The sequence below is a fragment of the Suricata suricatta genome, chromosome 1, assembly GCF_006229205.1.
Source record: "Suricata suricatta isolate VVHF042 chromosome 1, meerkat_22Aug2017_6uvM2_HiC, whole genome shotgun sequence".
Taxonomy (NCBI): Eukaryota; Metazoa; Chordata; class Mammalia; order Carnivora; family Herpestidae; genus Suricata; species Suricata suricatta.
In genome coordinates this window covers 117,079,377-117,097,856 of record NC_043700.1, presented here as the reverse complement: position 1 = coordinate 117,097,856, position 18,480 = coordinate 117,079,377, and the positions used below count along the sequence as shown (strand labels likewise).

Sequence of the window (18,480 nt, the reverse complement as noted above, 5' to 3'; positions counted from 1 at the left end):
TGTGTCTACGTTTTATCTCCTCAACTAGTTTCTAAGGACCTCATAGTCAAGAACTATATTTCTTGTTTTCTATTTCTGTCTAAAAGACTTGAGTGCAGTACTAGCTGTGGGATTACAATGAATACTTAAGCGAACATACATCCCTTACCCACCAGATCATTAACGTTATAATTATCACACATCATGCAGTTTCTGGGAAACTGCACTGTACACTGGGGGAAAATGAGAGAAAAAGGGGCCAATGACATCTTAGTAATGTTTTGATTATAGCATTGACCTTTCAGGTTCTCAGATCACACTTTGAGGACCGCTGATCAGAGTAAATTAAAATAGTCATGTTCCTCAGGTTCCTAATCTCCTTCTAGCTTGCTGTATAGTCCATGATTGGACTCTGGCCATTAGTACTGAAGCAGAATTCACCTGAGGAGGTTTCTGGAAGAACTCTTATTTATTGATAAAGGGGAGGAGTGTACCTGGCTCTCCATTTCTCCCTTGTCATCGACCTGAAGGGGGTTAGATAGTGCAGCTGGCAACAGCCCGCTTCCAGCAATGAAGGTACAAGGGGAGGATGGGCACCGGCCCGCTGTAATGGCAGAAGTGGCCTGAGGCTCATTTCCTCAGTTAGTACTTCGGTTTTTCTGTTATTTGAGGCTGAACATGCTTGTTTGATCCTCTGTGTTTAACCACTTTGGAGATCAGAGTTTTACTAACATCATCAACTAAGTTCCGAGCACCCTTTCTTCTCTTTTGTGGAACAACTTTGTAGAAGACAGGGGTAGCATTTTGCTGGAAAGTCTGGTTGACTGATACTGCATGTTAAATATTATGTATAAAGCTGTCTGAATTTGACGGGCCTTTTTGCATAGGACGTCTCTCATAAGATTTGCACTTTAAATGATATTCTTACTATTTCAGCTTCATTGGTGGTTTTGATATATTCAAATTTTTATTTCTCTTTATACTACATTTTGACATGTATTTTGAAAGGAATGTTTTCATTTTATCTAGTTTTCAAGTTTATTGCTGTTCTCAATATTTTTATCATGTTCCTTTTAACCCCACTATGTTAATTCTCTTAACATTCTGTATTTTGTTTACTTGCATCTTTTATTTTTCTTTATCTATCTTGCCACGGGGTTGCCTCACCTATGACTCTTCAAAAAAGCAGATTTCCGATTTTCTATCTGTTCTACATTTTTCTCCATTTTAATATTTTTTGTTTCTTTGGTTGCCATTTTCTGATTCCTGGGGTTAAACATTTGGCTCTTCCTGTTTTCTGTCTTTCTAAAGCTAAGGCTCGGAATGCTAATGCGACAATCTAGCTAAAGCTTCATACTGTTCTGTTTGTGTCTCATAACACTTGACAATCGGCCCTTTCAATATTATTCAATTTCAGTAGTTTTAATTTTCCATTTTTAACCCCAAAGTTATTAGCATTTTCTCCGTTTCCAGCATTCTAATATTTTCTAGTGATTATTATTTTTTATTTCCATTAACAGTCACTCCCATTTTCCTTCTTCTGCCTCTATAGATTTTTCTTTTCTGGTATTTTACATAAAAAGAATCTTATAATGTGTGGTCTATTATGACTGGCATCCTTTAATTGGTATAGTGTTTGCAAGGCTTACCCATGTTCTAATGTGCCTCAGCTTTTCATATCTCTTTAGTGCTGAATAATATGTCATCATGTGGGTATACTGCATTTTATTTCTCCATTCATCAGCTGATAATTGTGTTACTTGCACTTTGGGGCTAGTATGAATAGTGCCACTATGAATATTCATGGGCAAATTTTTGTCTGGATATATGTCTCAATTTTTCTTGGCTATATACCTAGGAGTAGAATTTCTGAGTTATATACCCACTCTGTGTTTAAATAGTCTGACTCTCATTCCTCCACCTTTTACATCCCCACCAGCTACATAGGACGATTCCAATTTCTCCACATCCTTACCAACATTTAACCATTTTCTGCCTTTTTTATTATAACCACCTTAGTATCTGTGAAGTGCTATCTCATAATTTCATTTTCATTTTCCTGATGTCTAGTGATGTTGAGCATTCCTCAAGTACTTGTTAGCCATTTGCATATCTTCTTTGAAAAAAAAATGTCTGTTTAGATCCTTTGCCCATTTTTAAGTTGTGTTATTTGTCCTTGGTTATTGAGTTTTAAGAGGTTTTTTTTTTAATATATTCTGCCACATGTATGATTTAATAATTATGTATAGTTATAGAAATTTTATCACATCCTGTGGATTGCCTTTTCACTCTTTTGCTGTGTACTTTTGGTGCTGTACTTTAACATGATAAAAGTGAATAAATATTTATTGGCTAAATTCATTAACTCTTAGATACATCAAATTATTTATTTTTTAAATATTAAACCAAAAACATATTTGTTTTCCTCTAAAAGGTGGTTTAATTTAGTGCTTAATTCTGGACATTAAAAGTAAAAAGTTGAGTCTATGTTTCAATTTTTTTCCTTTTTATTTTGTTCACAAACCATTGAGTCCTTATCCATGTAAGACACAATTGTACACTTAATGTAGAAGGAAAGTTATATAGTGAGTTAAATTAAATGCCAAACATTGAAAAACACTATCTTACTAAATTCCTGAGCAATCTCTGTAAGATTTTAATTTGAATATCACTGATACATAGATAAGAAAAATAAGATTCAGGGAGTTTAAATGTAACTTGTTTAAATTTTATAATTGAGAAAACTAGAATAAAGATATAGGAGTTATGATTCCAGAATTAGACATTATTTTCCACTGTCTTAAGCAAACTAGTATTTTTTAATAGTTCAGTGAGGGTTTTTTAACTGAAATATATTTGGCATATAACATTGTATAAATTTAAAGTGTACAACATGTTGATTTGATACATTTATGTGTTACAATATAATTAAGATTATAGCATTAGCTAACACATTTCTCATGTCACATAATTATCATTTGTTTTTTGTGGTAAGAATAATTAAGATCTAGGGGCTTCTGGGTGGCTCAGTCGGTTAAGTGTCCGACTTCATCTCAGGTTATGATCTCACAGTTTGTGGGTTCGAGCCCTGCGTCAGGCTCTGTGCTGACAGCTCAGAGCCTGGAGCCTGCTTCATATTTTGTGTCTCCTCTCTCTCTGCCCCTCCCCCATTCATACTCTTGTTTCTTTCTGTCTCAATAATAAATAAACATAAAAAATTTAAAAAATAATTAAGATCTGGCCTCTTAGCCACTTTGAAGTTTATAGTTAATAGATAATTGCTGAAAATTATCACGCTGTGCATTAGAACTTATTTATCTATAAGTTGCAAGTTTGTACCCTTAAATAATATCTCCTCACCCCCACTTCCTCTCAGCCTTTGGTACCTCATTCTTCTCTCTGTCTTTATGAGTTCAGCTTGTTTAGATTCCACGTATAAGTGATGTCATACAGTTCTTGTCTTTCTCTGTGTGACTTATCTCACATAACATAATGCAGGTAAGGTCCATTCATGGTGCAAATGACAGCATTTCCTTCTTTCTTGTGGCTTAATAATATTCCTATGTATGTCTGTGTGTGGGAGGAGAGGGTGTACATATATACTTCATTTTCTGGCAGACACTTGGGTTGTTTCCATATTTTGGCTATTGTGAATAATGCTGCAGTAAACATGGGAGTGCAGACCTCTCAATATCCTGTTCTCATTTCCAGTAGCCACGCAAGATCACTCAACAGTGGGATGACTGGATCATACAGTAGTCCTATTTTTAGATTTTTGAGCACTCCATACTGTTTTCCACGGTGGCTGACCCAATGTACATTCCACCAAAAATGCACAAGTGTTTCTTTTTCTCCACAACCTTATCAAAACCTGCTATCTCTTGTCTTCCTGATGATAGCCATTCTAACAGGTGTGAGCTTCTGTTGCATTATGGTCTTCATTTGCATTCCCTGATGATTAGTGATGTTGAGTTTCTTTTCATGGACCTCTTGGCCATGTATGTCTTCTTAGAAAAATGTCTGTTCATTTCCTATGCAGATTTTTAATAGGATTATTTGTTTCTTTGTTATTGAGTTGCATGAGTCACCTAATTATTTCTACATTTCAATTAATGCATTCTTCATTTATAAGGTACTACTTTCTTGTGGGCTTGTATTCTTCTGAATATATCAGCTACAATGACGGGTTATTTGCCGCTTAGTGGAGGAGCCAAACATGGCACAAAGATTTTGCCTCTATGGTGATTCAGGATATGGATACATGGGGCCCATCTCAAGGAAAAGGGTTTCTATTATTACAATCTGCTCAACCACCTCTGATCCACTCCCTCTCCACATGCCAGCCTCACAAGTTTACCCTGTCTCAAGCAAAACTTCCCATATCTTGACCAACATGATCTTTTAGATTCTATTTTGGTTACATTTAAAATCAATATCACAGCTTCTCTTTGAACTGATATTTTCCAGTATATTTTTTGGTCCTTGGCATTATTCTTTTCTCTGATCTCCTTCTCAAACTTAAAATCCCTTAGATGAAGAGTGGGAGAAGAAAATGCCCACTCATTTGTTAAAATTACTATCTGTTCTTCAGCTCAGCTGATCCCCAACATTGTGCTGATGGTACTCTGTCACCTCTGGCCAATTCTGCTTGATATCACTGTTTCTCTGTCCCACTATAGTGCAGGGACAGCCAATTATCCCTCCGCCATCATAATTAAGTAGTGAAAAGAGAAAGGCACAACTATGAAGCTCTCACTCACTTGGAGGAATCTATTTTTTTGCTCCGACCTGAACGCTCAGTGTCCCCATTGCAGATGTGACCCCAAATGTCCTCTTTCTCCAAGAGTTTTCTTACCACTTGTCTCAAGTTATTGAACCACTGAAATCCTTCTCTTTTCCACTTCTGGTTTTAGGTTTAAGGGGTAAGCCAGTAGCCATGCAAAATCATCTTGTCTGGAATCAGAAGAATGCTTTTCTTGTTAATTATTTGTAACTGGAAGTTTCCTGATACTTAAAGGATTCTAACAGGGTATCACGGAGTATCCTTGCCACTTTCCCTAAAGGCTTAATAACATTTAACTAAGATCTAGAAATAACCTTTAAAATACTGTGTATAAAGAGGTTGCCAGGGATTCACTGAACACTTGCAACTTAAAAAGGTTTTAATAATGTAGGAAAGAGGAAGCATGGAAATAAAAGGTTTGAGAGCAAAGTGTAGAAAGATAGAAAAATGTTTTATCAAAGACACAGTATGGATAAAATTTTAAATAAAGGTAAAATTTGGAGCACAAAGAAAAATTGGGGGAAGTAAGGACAATAGGGCATTTTAGATAGGTTGTCTTTTTAATGTCCTTAAAATGTTAAATTTTGCCTACTTTGTTTATGTAGAGTTGTAATTTTGTTAACTGCATTCAGACCAAGCTAGACAATTATGCCATGTAAAAAAATGAAGCTTATTTCTAACAATTTTTTTGTGGCTGTGTTAAGAAATCTACAGTCTGTAAAAGAAAAAGTTTCATTTGCAGAATAGCCATTTCTTTTTTCTAGTTATAAGACACAAAATCTCCAGAAAAAGCAGTCCTCTCAGAGACGTTACCTCCTTCATTTCTTTTAATGGCATATAATGTACTTGTCAAAGAATTTGGATGCCACTAATATTGAAATAACAGTGACAGTTTTTCTGTTCTGTAGTGTTATTTATGGACAACATTCAACAAGAAAGGAAAAGGATCTGCCAGTTGGAATTTCAGGTTGTCTCCCACTCCAGCAGATGACAGATGAGTTTCAGAGTTGTCATTACATATTGATAAAACTGACTTAGAGACATCCCTGGGTCTGCAGACCAGAGTTAAATCTCCTCCTTGATACAGAGTGTACTTGGCTATTTCTGTACCTCTCTAACAAGGCAGAACGATTGCTGTTCATTGTGAAAACCTGCACTATTCATCTTTAGCATCCCTCACATGTTATTTCTGTCGTTATTTTCACCAGCCATAAAGTCAACTAAGCATCTAAAGTAAATTATAATCTGATCAGATTGAAAATGGAAACCATTAGGATATTCACCTTAAACCACAATTGTGTCTTTCATTCAAATGACCCAAACTTTTTAAATCTAGTTAACATAGAACCAAATCTATACATTTTCCAAAGCCATAAAATAGTAAAAATGTAGAAATGTCAATACTCTACACATTAAATTCAAAATATTTCCCATTCCTTATAGTTCCAAATCTAAACTCCAATATAATATGGTAATACTGCTTTGTTAGTTGTTCATAAACTGAACATATTTTTACTGAGCCAGAAATTCTTCCAAGTTCTAAATATTTGGCAGTGTACAATATAGTTAGAAGGTCCCTTTCTCAGGGAGCTTACATTTGGATGGGAGAGACGGACAATTCGCAAATAAATAAATAGATGAGCTAAATTCAGGTGATATCTTCACTATGAAGAGAAGAAAACAAACAAACGTTGTATTGGGGTGGGTGGACAGTGGGGTGGGTGGCATTAGAGAAGGTACTCTAGGAAAGAACTCTCTAAAAATAAGATATTACAGCTAAAAGTTTAATCATTAAGAGTCAGCCATGTGAAGACCTGAGGGAGCAACATCTCAAATAGTTTGAAAGACCAGGAACAAAAGAGGAGAAAATCAAATAAGGCAAACAATTAAACAAAAACTTGAAACTTGATTGAATTCAATAATTATCTCAGTTATGAAACAGTCAGCACATGACCATATGTGTTCGTTTGCCTGGAGTAATCTGGGTAAGTCTATTGCCCAGACATAATTACCCATAGCTCACCTATTCACTCCTTTAAAAAAAGTTTTTTAATGTTTTTATATCTTTATTTTTGAAGGAGAGAGAGAGAGAGGCAGAGAGTGAATCGGGGAGTAGCAGAGGAGAGGAAGACAGAATCTGAAGCAGGCTTCAGGCTCTGAGCTGTCAGTACAGAGCCTGGACATGGGGCTTGAACTCACAGACTGTGAAATCATGATCTGAGCTGAAGTCAGACGCCTAACTGAATAAGCCACCCAGGCGCACCACCTATTCACTCTTAAAATGTTCTGGTTTCATGAAGAAATGATGTGTTCCCTCTGGTTATAAATGTGAGATAATTGAAGCTTTTCGCAGAGCATTATTAGACATATTGAATATTGCGGCACCTAGATGGCCCAGTCGGTTCAGCATCCAACTCTTGGTTTCAGCTCAGGTCACGATATAATGGTTTGTGGGGTCCAGCTCCACATCAGGAGCTGCTGACAGCGTGGAACCCTCTTGGGATTCTCTCTCTCTTCCTGCCCCTCGCTCATTTGTGCATTCTCTTGCTCTCTCAAAATAAATAAACTTTTAAAAAAGTTGTTTAAAACTTTTGAATATTAATTTCACTCTTTTATTTATTAAACTCAGAAATCTGCTTTCACTCGTTACAATCTATTGTCATAAGGCAAAGCTTTTAATTGAGAACCATCCATTTTGTTTATCATCTTTTCCTATGATCTTCATACACCCCTCTTGTAATTATCTATCTGTCTTCTAAAGCTGAAAAAAAAACTAAATTAAAAAAACAAAATTGAAAAGATACCTCCTATTATTAGGTTTCTTTCATTGTCATTATTTTACTATTAATCTTTGTAATATACTTGGGAAGTAGGACTATACAAATAAGAGTGATTGATTAAACTTTCACCATGATCCTTCATGTGTGCTCATGGTTTATTTTCCAGTTTTCTTCATTCTGTACACAGAAAAGTCCTGCGTGATCTGGAGCCAGTTTGAAGGCTGACACCACACTTGCCGAAGATCTGGATATAAAGACCAGCAGTTTACAAAGTAGAATATTTGTCAGTATAAATGTGGGCAAAGGGGCATTTTTTTCAATTTTCAAGCTCTTTGAATCATTTTAATCTTTTTTTGAGAAAAGCAGTGTGATAGATATTGATATAGATGGATATACATACACACACACATATATATATATCTTTGATAATTGAAAGATACTTTTATTGGCTTTTTAAAAGACAAATGCAATGAGAGTATCTTATTCAGAAAATTAATTTTCGAAAATGTCTTAAATGAAATAAATATAACATCTACTACAATCTCTTCCTGCAAGAATCTCTAAGATGGCAATGCTAAAAACCACGCTTCTCAACTGAGAATCCCTAAAACTTGCATGTCCCTTAAAAAAAAAAAAGAACCAATAGATTTATTTTATAAAGGACATTTGGAATACCCACATTTTCTTAAAATTTGTCCTAAAACTATCTTTAACACCCAAATTTTCTCTATATATTAAGTTCACTTAATTTTAAATTAATGGAAAGATATCCAGTTTCTAAGAAAACAATGCAGAAACTAATTTATGCATGGTTATTTACAGAAGAGTATACTAAATAATAATGTAAATACCATGTTCAAAAAATCTGACAAAGCTTTTCTATAATCAGCACTGCAGGTTTCAAAAAACTATATCTACCAAAGGATGTTTCATGTGTAGAGTTACTAGATGAATCTAGAAGCCAGAAATTAAAGCATTTGACATGGTTAATAATTTCATTTTTATTATACTAAATGTCAGGTCAGAGGTCAATGGCATTTACATGCTGGAAGACTTTCACTCATCTCTTTCAATTATATCGAACACTGATTAACCAAATATGACTGAACTTTACTGATAACAACTTTATGGTCTCTTTCAAGGATACACATATCTTTTAAATGGGCACATATGCAAATGTGCAAAACAGATGAAATATAAATCTTTCAGAGAATGAACAGAATTGGCCTTTAAGCATAAACGACCCTGCCATTCAATTTTGAAGATCTATCTTTTCTTCACTAATTTGTCTTCTGCTTTTAGTAGTCTTCTATCCTATTAAAGTTGTATGTTTACAGATGATCTGGAAATTTCACTTTGATATAAGAAAAGAATATCTGGTCGATGTAGTCTCTATAATAAGAAGAAATATCTTGTTCTATGAGCAGCTACCATACTCTCAGACATGTTTCTGACTTTTAGATAATTAACAAATCCTCTGAAGAAAAGCAGCAGGCCAAGTACAAGGAATATCCACCAAAGCCAATACTGTCCATTGAAATATCCAGTAAAATAATCAGAAAATGGCAAGAGACAACCAGAAAAGAACATTATCATTCTAACCAAAAATATTTACCAAAGCTAGTCTTTATTTACTTCTGGGTGAAAAATATAATTACCCTCACCTTGAAGTCAAAGAGAGACTTTGTAAAAGTCCACTATGTAAAAAGGATATGTTATGCCCAGATTTTAATATCGCCCCCAAAAACCAGAGACCGCCAGGGAGACCGAGTCACGCATGCAAAAGCAAAGGGCTTTATTACGTACGGGTTTAGGCTCGCCGGGGCCTAAACTCGGGCTCACAGACTTTACCGGCGTGGTGGATCCATGCTGAGAGCAAGCGAGCCTATATATTTTTAAAGTATTTACATACTTGTAAAATATTACATAATATATATAAAAACTACACTTTAAGAGGAGCATAAACATACAGAAAAAAAAGCACTAGCATTTAATTTTAAAAATATAAGATTTGAAATAGTGAAAATAGAGTATGTAATATACTGGAAATATAATGAGCAGCCAAAATTCATTCTTTAAATTGTTAAGCATCTCTTATATATCTGACATTTTAGTTTTCATGCTTACTAAATTCAATTCTATTCCCACAGAGCTTATATGTTATTAAGAAATTACAATGATCTTCCATAGGAAATTAAAACTCTTGAACTGGGACCCTTGGGTGGTTCAGTCAGTTGAGCCTCCAACTCTTGATTTTGGTCATGATCTCACAGTTTATGATTTGGAGCCCCATGTGGGCCATGTGCTTATAGTGTGGAGCCGGCTTGTGATTCTCTTCCTCTCCCTCCATTCCCTAGATCATGCTTCCTCTCTCTTTCTCTCTCTCTCTCTCTCTCTCTCAAAATAAATACATAAACATTTTAAAAGAACTGCCTTGAACGATATGAAGGGCTACTTATGGGAGCGGGATTAGACTGATCATGTACTGTCTTGGAAGAGAAAATAAGGATCAGGAGACCTAGACGCAAACTGGTAGGAGTCGGTAGCAAGAATAAACCTGTATTTCACCCTCACTATCAAGGATTTGAAAAAATCAATATTCTCACATTTGAGTATTATCTAATTCTTATTTCTAAAATTATGTTCTTTGTTGTCAGTAATAAACATCTGGTTCTAGCCATAATTATTAGGCAGGGGGCGGTACAGAAGTATATACATTTATGACCAGTTTAATATAAGCTCTCTGCTATAAATTTACTTTCTTGAAGGCAAAAACACAGAAATAATCCACATCACCTGCAACTGTTACATTATCCACATTAGAAATGTCTGTTTTTAAAGTGCGGAAGATACACCAGGAATAAAACATGTCAGAGGAAGGGCAGGAGCACCTGAGTGTTTCTGCATATGGCACCTTCTAATGACCATTCTTTCTCAACCAGGATGGCTTGGTAAATTGGAATTTATGATATGATTCACTGCTTACTTATTTATCTAAATTAAATTCTAAATGACTTAATCCATTGCCGGGAAAATAAAATCAATGAGCTATTCATGCTTGCTTAAATAATATTGCGAAATTCTTTTTAATTTTTAATGTTTGTTTATTTATTTATTTATTTATTTATTTATTTATTTATTTATTTATTTATTTTGAGAGAGAGACAGTGTGTGTGGCCAGGGGAGAGGTTGAGAGAGGGAGAAAGAAAACCCCAAGCAGACTTCATATGTTGAGGGTGGGGGGCTCAATCCCATGACCCTGGGATCATGACCTGGGCCCAAATCAACAATTGGATGGTTAACCAACTGAGCCACCCAGGTGCCCAAATATTGCTAAAGTTTTAATCATGCCCAAATCTAACATATTTCTTGACACTATAGCAAGAATAAATAGAAATAGGAAGAAAAAAACATTTTACTTCCTGAATGGTTCACTAAAAATTACAGAAGTGGCTGTAGGATTCAAAAAGATCTTTCCAAAGTCCAAATGCTATTTGGACACCGAAATGTCTAGCCCCAGCCCAAGTCCTGTGTGTTGACCTTGAACTTTCAGGCCCAACCGCAGGCAACTAAAACTAATTACAAGGTTTTGCTGACTGGCCTCACAGTGGTGGGGATGTGGGAGTATGACTCAGCCCCACCATTTCCAAGGCCTAATCAGGCTTCTACTTCATATGCATATTGGCAGTTCTAACCCAGGCTCTTCCATTTGATGTGGAGGGTCTCAGCTGAGGCACTTTTATCCACTTTGACTCAGCACTTCTCTGCTTCTAGCCTTTCCCCCATCTCTTCCCTGGCCCACAGGTCCCTAAAAGGCAGGAGTGTTTGTCTGGGGCTCCTCATTAGGGAAATGATTTCTCCCATTTTTGTTGCATCTGCCTGAGCCTGGGGGAGAAATGGAACACCGGGAACCAGGAGTGGTGCCTGTTTCCTTGCCTTTCTTTGCACTGTCACAGTAACTGAATAAAGGCTTGGTAGTTACTTCTACTTTGGCTCATTGTCCTAATTGACACACTGACACCTGACTGTGTGGCAACCACTAAATGGTTTTCATACACAGGGTTTACCTTGAAAGTTGTGCACATAAGAAGACAGCTAGAATCCTTTTTGCAAGAATTATAAGGGGAGTTATAACATTGCCATCATGGCACATGTTACTTGTTGCTATGAATGGAAGTTAAAAATCATAAAACATCATACAAGAACCAGCACAATCTGGATTTTCTCAGAAATGTCTATGAGCCAAACAACATTACTAAAATGCAAACATTTCTATAATTAATTAAGGAAATACTTCTGATCTTCCTAAGACCTGCTCAGGTCATATAATCCAATTTCCTCTACATCAGTTCCCATGACATTTCTAATTGACAGGTGTAGATAATCTATCCCTCTCGTATTATTTTATTGTATTTTCCTCAGATTTTGCTTTGCTACTACTTTCCTTAGAATACAGTTACTTGTGCACGCCTCCATCTCCCTCCGTACACGGTAAGCCTCTAGCATGCCAGCTCACATCCATTATCACACCCCGACTATTTTAGTTAGCACTGTTTTGATTATAATAATCACTCAACAGGGGCACCTGGGTGGCTCAGTTGATTAAGTGTCTGACTTTGGCTTAGGTCATGATCATGTACTTTGTGGGTTCGATCTCCACATCAGGCTTTGTGCTGACAGTTCAGAGCCTGGAACTTGCTTCAGCTTCTATGCTTTCCTCTCTCGCTGCCCCTCCCTCACTCACACTCTATCTTCCTCTCTCTTAATAAACAAACATTTAAAAAATTAAACACTCAACAAATATTTGGTAAGCTGAATTATTAATTTGGATTTGAAAATTGTGAGAGAACTTCATTACTATGTAGCTTTAATAGGTAAGCCTCATCCAAGAAGTTCTCCTGGTAGAATAGTCGGTTAAGGCTATTTTTTTTTACTTCTTATTTTGAGATAGTTTTATTTTTGAGGTACATTTACATACAATTATAAGCAAATGATACAGAGGTATCCTTTATCCAGTGTCCCTCAAAGGTACCTCTTGCAAAACTATAGTACAACATACCAACCAGGATCTCAAAATTAACGTAATCAAGGTATAGAACAGTGCTGTCACCAGATCTTACTTATCTTTTATAGCCACACCCATCACCCTTCTGCCTCTACTCCTGCTTATCCCCTGACAACTGGTAATTTGTTATCCATTTCCATAATTACGTCAGTTCAAGAATGTTAGGTAAATGAAGGAATAATTGTGGGTTTGTATGTACTTTCTGGGATAGTCTTTTTTCAGTCAGCACACTTCTCTGGAGATCCATCCAGGCTGTTGTGTGTTTCAGTAGTTTTTCCTTTTTATTGCAGAGTAGAATTCTATACCACAGTGTCTTTAACCATTCATCTTTTGAAAGACATCTGTACTATTCCCAAGTCTGGTTATTAAGAATAAAATTGTTCTAATATTCACGTATAAGTTTTTGTATGAACATTAGTTTTTACTTCTCTGGGATAAGTAACCAGATCCAACAATAGTTGGGTCATGTAGTAGATGTATGGTTAGTGTATTAAGAAACTGCAAACTATCTTTCAGAAAGGGTGTACCATTTTACATTTCCACCAGCAACGTATAAGTCATCCAGTTTCTCCATATCCTTGCCAAAATTTGGTATCATTGAAATTTATTTTTAATTATAGCCATTTTGGTAGATGTTAGTGATATCTCATCATGGTTTTAATTTCCATTTTCCTTCCCAAATGGGTAATGATGTTGAACATCTTTACATGTGCTTATTTGCCATTTATGTAAACTCTTTGACAAAATATCTCATCATGTCTTTTGCCCATTTCCTAATTGAATTTTGTTTGTTTGTTTTTTACTACTGAGATTTGAAAGTTCCTTATATACTCTAGGTAATAGTCCTTTGCAGATGTTTTCTCCCAGTCTGTAGCTTGACCTTTTACTATGTTAGCAAGATCTTTTCAAGAGCAAGGCTTTTAATTTTGAAGTCCAATTTATCCTTTTTTTTCTCATTATGGATTGTGCTTTTGATGCCAAGGGTTTTTTTCTAGCTCTAGATAGTAAAGATTTTCTCCAATTCATTTATGCTTTATAGTTTTATGTTTTAAAGTTAAGTCCATGATCCATTTTGAGTGAATTTTTTGCATAAGATGTGAGATGTTAGTCAAGATTCCCTTATTTATTGATGTATTTATTTAACCTATGAATGTCCAATTGCTCTAGCACCATGTATTGAAAGCCTATCTTTTCTTCAATGAATGGTATTTGCATCATTGTCAAAATTCACTCGGGCATGTTTGTATGGGGCTACTCCTAGAGTCACTGTTCTGTTTCATTGCTCAATGTGTCTATTCTTCTGCCAATATAATGCAGTCTTGATTACTATAGCTCTGTAATAAGTCTTGAAATTGGATAAAGTGTTTCTTCCTACTTTATTTTTCTTTTTCAAAATTGCTTTATTCTGGAATCAGAAGATGGTGGAAAAGTAGGAGGCTCATCTTATCCCATGAACACAACTGAGTAACTACCAAATGACCCTAAATACACCAGATATTGAATGAACACTGACAAAAAACAACCAAACACTCCACACCTAAAGATAGAAGAAGCCACATTGAAGAGCTAGGAAGTGCAGAGACATAGTCTAGGAGAAAAATGGATGGTAGGTGCTGTGGAGGGGAGGCAGGTGTGGTATTAGAACAAGGAGAGAGAGAGGAATGCATAGGGGAAGACACATGGAGAATATTTCCCCAAAGCCATTGGCTTGGAAAACAAGAGGAGCTGTATTTTGTGAGTTCTCAAAATTAGCCAGGTTTAAAGCATAGAGGTTTAAAAGTCAGAAGGCTTGGCAGGGATAGAGCCCTGAGGGCACTACCCTGCTCCTGGAGAGTAGGCAGGTAAATAACCCAGGGGCAGACAGTGTGGAAATAGAAATTTGAAGAAAGTTTGATGCACAAAGTGGAGAGATTATTCATCTTTAGGAGTTCCTGAGAGGCAGCAGTTCAAGGAGAAGACTCTTTGGGAACAAAGGAATTGGCAGGTTCCATTTCCCTCCCCAACGTCTCAGCATAAACACAGAGCCATGTAGGAGCATGGACACTGGATGGCTAACTTGCTTACACCAACCCCATGCCCACTGTGCTCTGGCAGGATTGCCCTTCTCAGACAAACGCCTCAGTCCCAACATGACAGGGCATAAACCCTGCCCACCCCACCTCTCCTGACCAGAGAGGTCTGTAGGGCCTCAGTTCTGGTAGAGTCGGTGTCAAGTCCCACTTCACAAGCAGACCTAGTTAAAATGCAATACATTCAATTCAGGGACAAAACACTGCCCAGAGCAGGCAAGGAGAGCCTCTGCAGTTGACTAGTCAGAAGGATAGAGCAGCCAAAACACAACAGTAGAGCTCACACAGCAAACACTGGAGACATTCGCTGAAGTGCCAGACCTTGCATCCTACATGCACTCTTCTTTATAAGGCCATTACTTGCAGGAGCAGGAGATAAGCTGATTTTTCTAACACACCAGAAGGCAGAGACTTAGACAAAATGCCAAGATGGAGAAATGTATCCCATATGAAAGAATGATATAAGTCTATGGCCAGAGATCTAAGCAAAACATATACAAGTAAGATGCCTGATGGAGAATTTAAGGCAACAATCATAAGGATACTGACTGGACTTGAGAGAAGAATAAGACATCAGGAAGACAAAAGAGACATAAAGGAGTTAAAAAAGAATCAGCCAGAGATGAAGAATGTAATGAGTGAGTTTGGAAACAGACTTGAAGCAAAGAATAGAAGGGTGGAAGAAAAAGAGGAATGAATTAGTGACCTAGATGACAAAATCTGGAAAATAATGAACCTGAACAAAGGAGAAAAAGAAAAATTATGTAATATAAGAATAGAATTAGGAAACTCAGTGCTCCATCAAGATAATAACATTACTATTATAGGAGTCCCAGAAGAAGAGAGAAAAGGGGGCAAAAAGTCTATTTTAAGAAATAATAGCAGAAAACTTCCCTAATCTGATGAAGGAGACAGATATCCAGGTCCAGTGGGTAGAGAGAACTCCCATTAAAATCATTAAAAGCAGGCTAACACATACTTTAATTACATGTTGTAATTAAATTTGCAAAATATAATGATAAAGAATATTAAAAAGCAAAAAGACAAGTTTTTATCTTACAAGGAAAGACCTATAAAGCTAGCTGGAGACTTCTCAACAGAAACTTGGTAAGTCAGAAGGGAGTGACATAATATATTCAAAATGCTGAATAGGAAAAATATGCACCCAAGAATATATTCAGCAAGGCTATCATTCAGAATAGAAAGAGAGATAAAGAGTTTCCCAGACAAACAAAAACTAAAGGAATTTGTGACCACTAAACAAACCATGAAATATTAAAGGAGACTCTCTGAGTGCATAGAAAAGACCAAAAGTTGCAAAGACAAGAAAGGATCAGAGAAAATCTCTGGAAACAATGAAAAAATAATAATAAAATAGCAATCAATACATATCTATCAATAATTACTCTGGCGCCTGGGTGGTTTAGTCAGCTAAGCATCCAGCTTCGGCTCTGGTCATGATCTCACAGTTAGTGAATTTGTGTTCCACGTTGCACTCTGTGCTGGCAGCTCAGAGCCTGGAGCCTGCTTCAGATTCTGTGTCTTCCTCTCTCTCTGGCCTTCCCCTGCTCATGCCCTGTCTCTCTCAAAAATAAATAAACATTAAAAAGTTTTTTAAAAATTACTCTGAATGTAAATATATTAAATGTTCCAATCAAAACCATATTATGTCAGAATGGATTAAGAAACAAGACCTATCTGTAGGTTGCCTACAAGAGACCCATTTTAGACCTAAAGACACATGCAGATTGAAAATGAGGGAATGGAGAAACATTTATCACACAAATGGATGTGAAAAGAAAGCTGGAGTAGCAATACTTTTATTGGACAAACTAGAGTTCAAAACAAAGGTTATAAAGAAGGACATTATATAATCATAAAGGGGGCAATCCAACAAGAAGATATAACAACTGTAAATATTTATGCACCCCAAAAAAGCACCCAAATATATAAAATGGTTAGTAATAAACATAAAGACACTAAGTGATAAAAACACAGTAATAGTAAGGGACTTTAACACTCCACTTACATCAATGAACAGATCATTTAAACAGAATATCAATAAGGAAACAATGGCTTTGAATGACACACTGGGAACAGAAGGACCTAACAGATGTATTCAGAATATTCCACCCTACAACAGCAGCATACACATTCTTTTAAGTGTACATGGGACATTCTCCAGAATAGGGCACACATTAGGTCAAAAATCAGGCCTCAATAAGTACAAAAAGATCAAAGTCATACCATGCACCTTTTCTGACCACAATGCTGTGAAACTAGAAGTCAACCACAAGAAAAACTGGAAGGACAACCAACACGTGGAGGTTAAACAATATGCAACTAAACAATGAATAATAGATCATCCAAGAAATCAGAGAAGAAGTAAAAAGAAAAAACACATGGAAAAAAGTGAAAATGAAAACACAACAGTCCAAAACCTTTGGGATACAGCAAAAGTGCTTCTCAGAGGGAAGTATACGACAATACAGGCCTACATCAAGAAACAAGGAAAATCTGAAATAAACAACCTATGCTTAGACTTACAGGGGCTAGGAAAAGAACAAAAACAAAGCCTAAAGGTAGCAGAACAAAGGAAATAATATAGATTAGAGCAGAAATAAATGATATAGAAACTAAAAAAAAACTAATAAACAAAAAAACAATAGAACAGATCAATGAAACCAGGAGGTAGTTCTTCGAAAAAATTAATAAAATTGATAAACCTCTAGCCAGACTTACCAAAAATAAAAGAGAAAGGACCCAAATAAATAAAATCACAAATGAGAGAAGAGAAGAAAATAAACAATTTCACAGAAATACAAATAATTATAAAAGAATATTATGAAAAACTATATGCCAACAAATTGAACAACTAAGAAGAAATGGACAAATTTCTAGAAACATATAAACTATCAAAACTGAAAAAGAAGAAATAGAAAATTTTATCAGACCAATAACCAGCAAAGAAATTGAATCACCAATCAAAAAACTCCCAAAAAACAAAAAGTTATCATCATAGGTGAATTCTACCAAACATCTATAAAAGAGGTAATACCTAGTCTTCTAAAACTATTCCAAAAATTAGAAAAGGAAGGAAATCTTCCAAATTTATTCTAGGGCACCTGAGTGGCTCAATCAGGTAAGCATCCAATTTTGGCTCAGGTCATGATCTCACAGTTGGTGGGTTCATGCCCTGAGTCGGGCTCTGTGCTGAATGCTTGCTCAGAGCCTGGAGCCTGCTTCTGATTCTGTGTCTCCCTCTCTCTCTCTGACCTTCCCAGCTCATGCTTTGTCTCACTCTATCTCTCAAAAACATAAATAAAAAAGTATAAAAAAAATTAAAAAAAAAAACAAAAAACAAATTCATTCTATGAAGCCAGCATTACCCTGCTACCAAAATCAGATAAACTCCACTAAAAAAGAGAACTACAGGCCAATATCCCTGATGAACATGGTTGCAAAAATTCTCAATAAAATACTACCAAACTGAATCCAAGAGTATATTAAAAGAATCATTTGCCAAGATCAAGTGGGATTTATTTCTGGGTTGCCAGAGTGGCTCAACACTTGCAAATTAATCAATGTGACATACCACATTAACAAAAGAAAGGATAAGAACCGTATCATTTCAACAGATACAGAAAAAGCACTAGACAAAATACAATATCTACCAATAAAAACCCTCAACAAAGTAGGCTTAATATTTGTTTCTGAATAATCTTTCAGCTTCCTAGAGGTCAGTAAACTTTCTCTGAAATGCCAAATAACAGAATATCTTAGCCTTTGTAGACCATAGGAACT

The 18,480-nt window shown here is 35.9% G+C and overlaps 1 long non-coding RNA gene across 1 annotated transcript; it reads left to right on the top strand.

The window, feature by feature from the left end:
- The first annotated feature begins 3,456 nt into the window (after positions 1 to 3,456).
- LOC115285621 lies at positions 3,457 to 7,864 on the top strand. The gene is made up of 3 exons (XR_003905609.1): positions 3,457 to 3,477; positions 5,671 to 5,729; positions 7,709 to 7,864. It is a non-coding gene; the product is annotated as an uncharacterized LOC115285621 (long non-coding RNA).
- Positions 7,865 to 18,480: the final 10,616 nt, after the last annotated feature.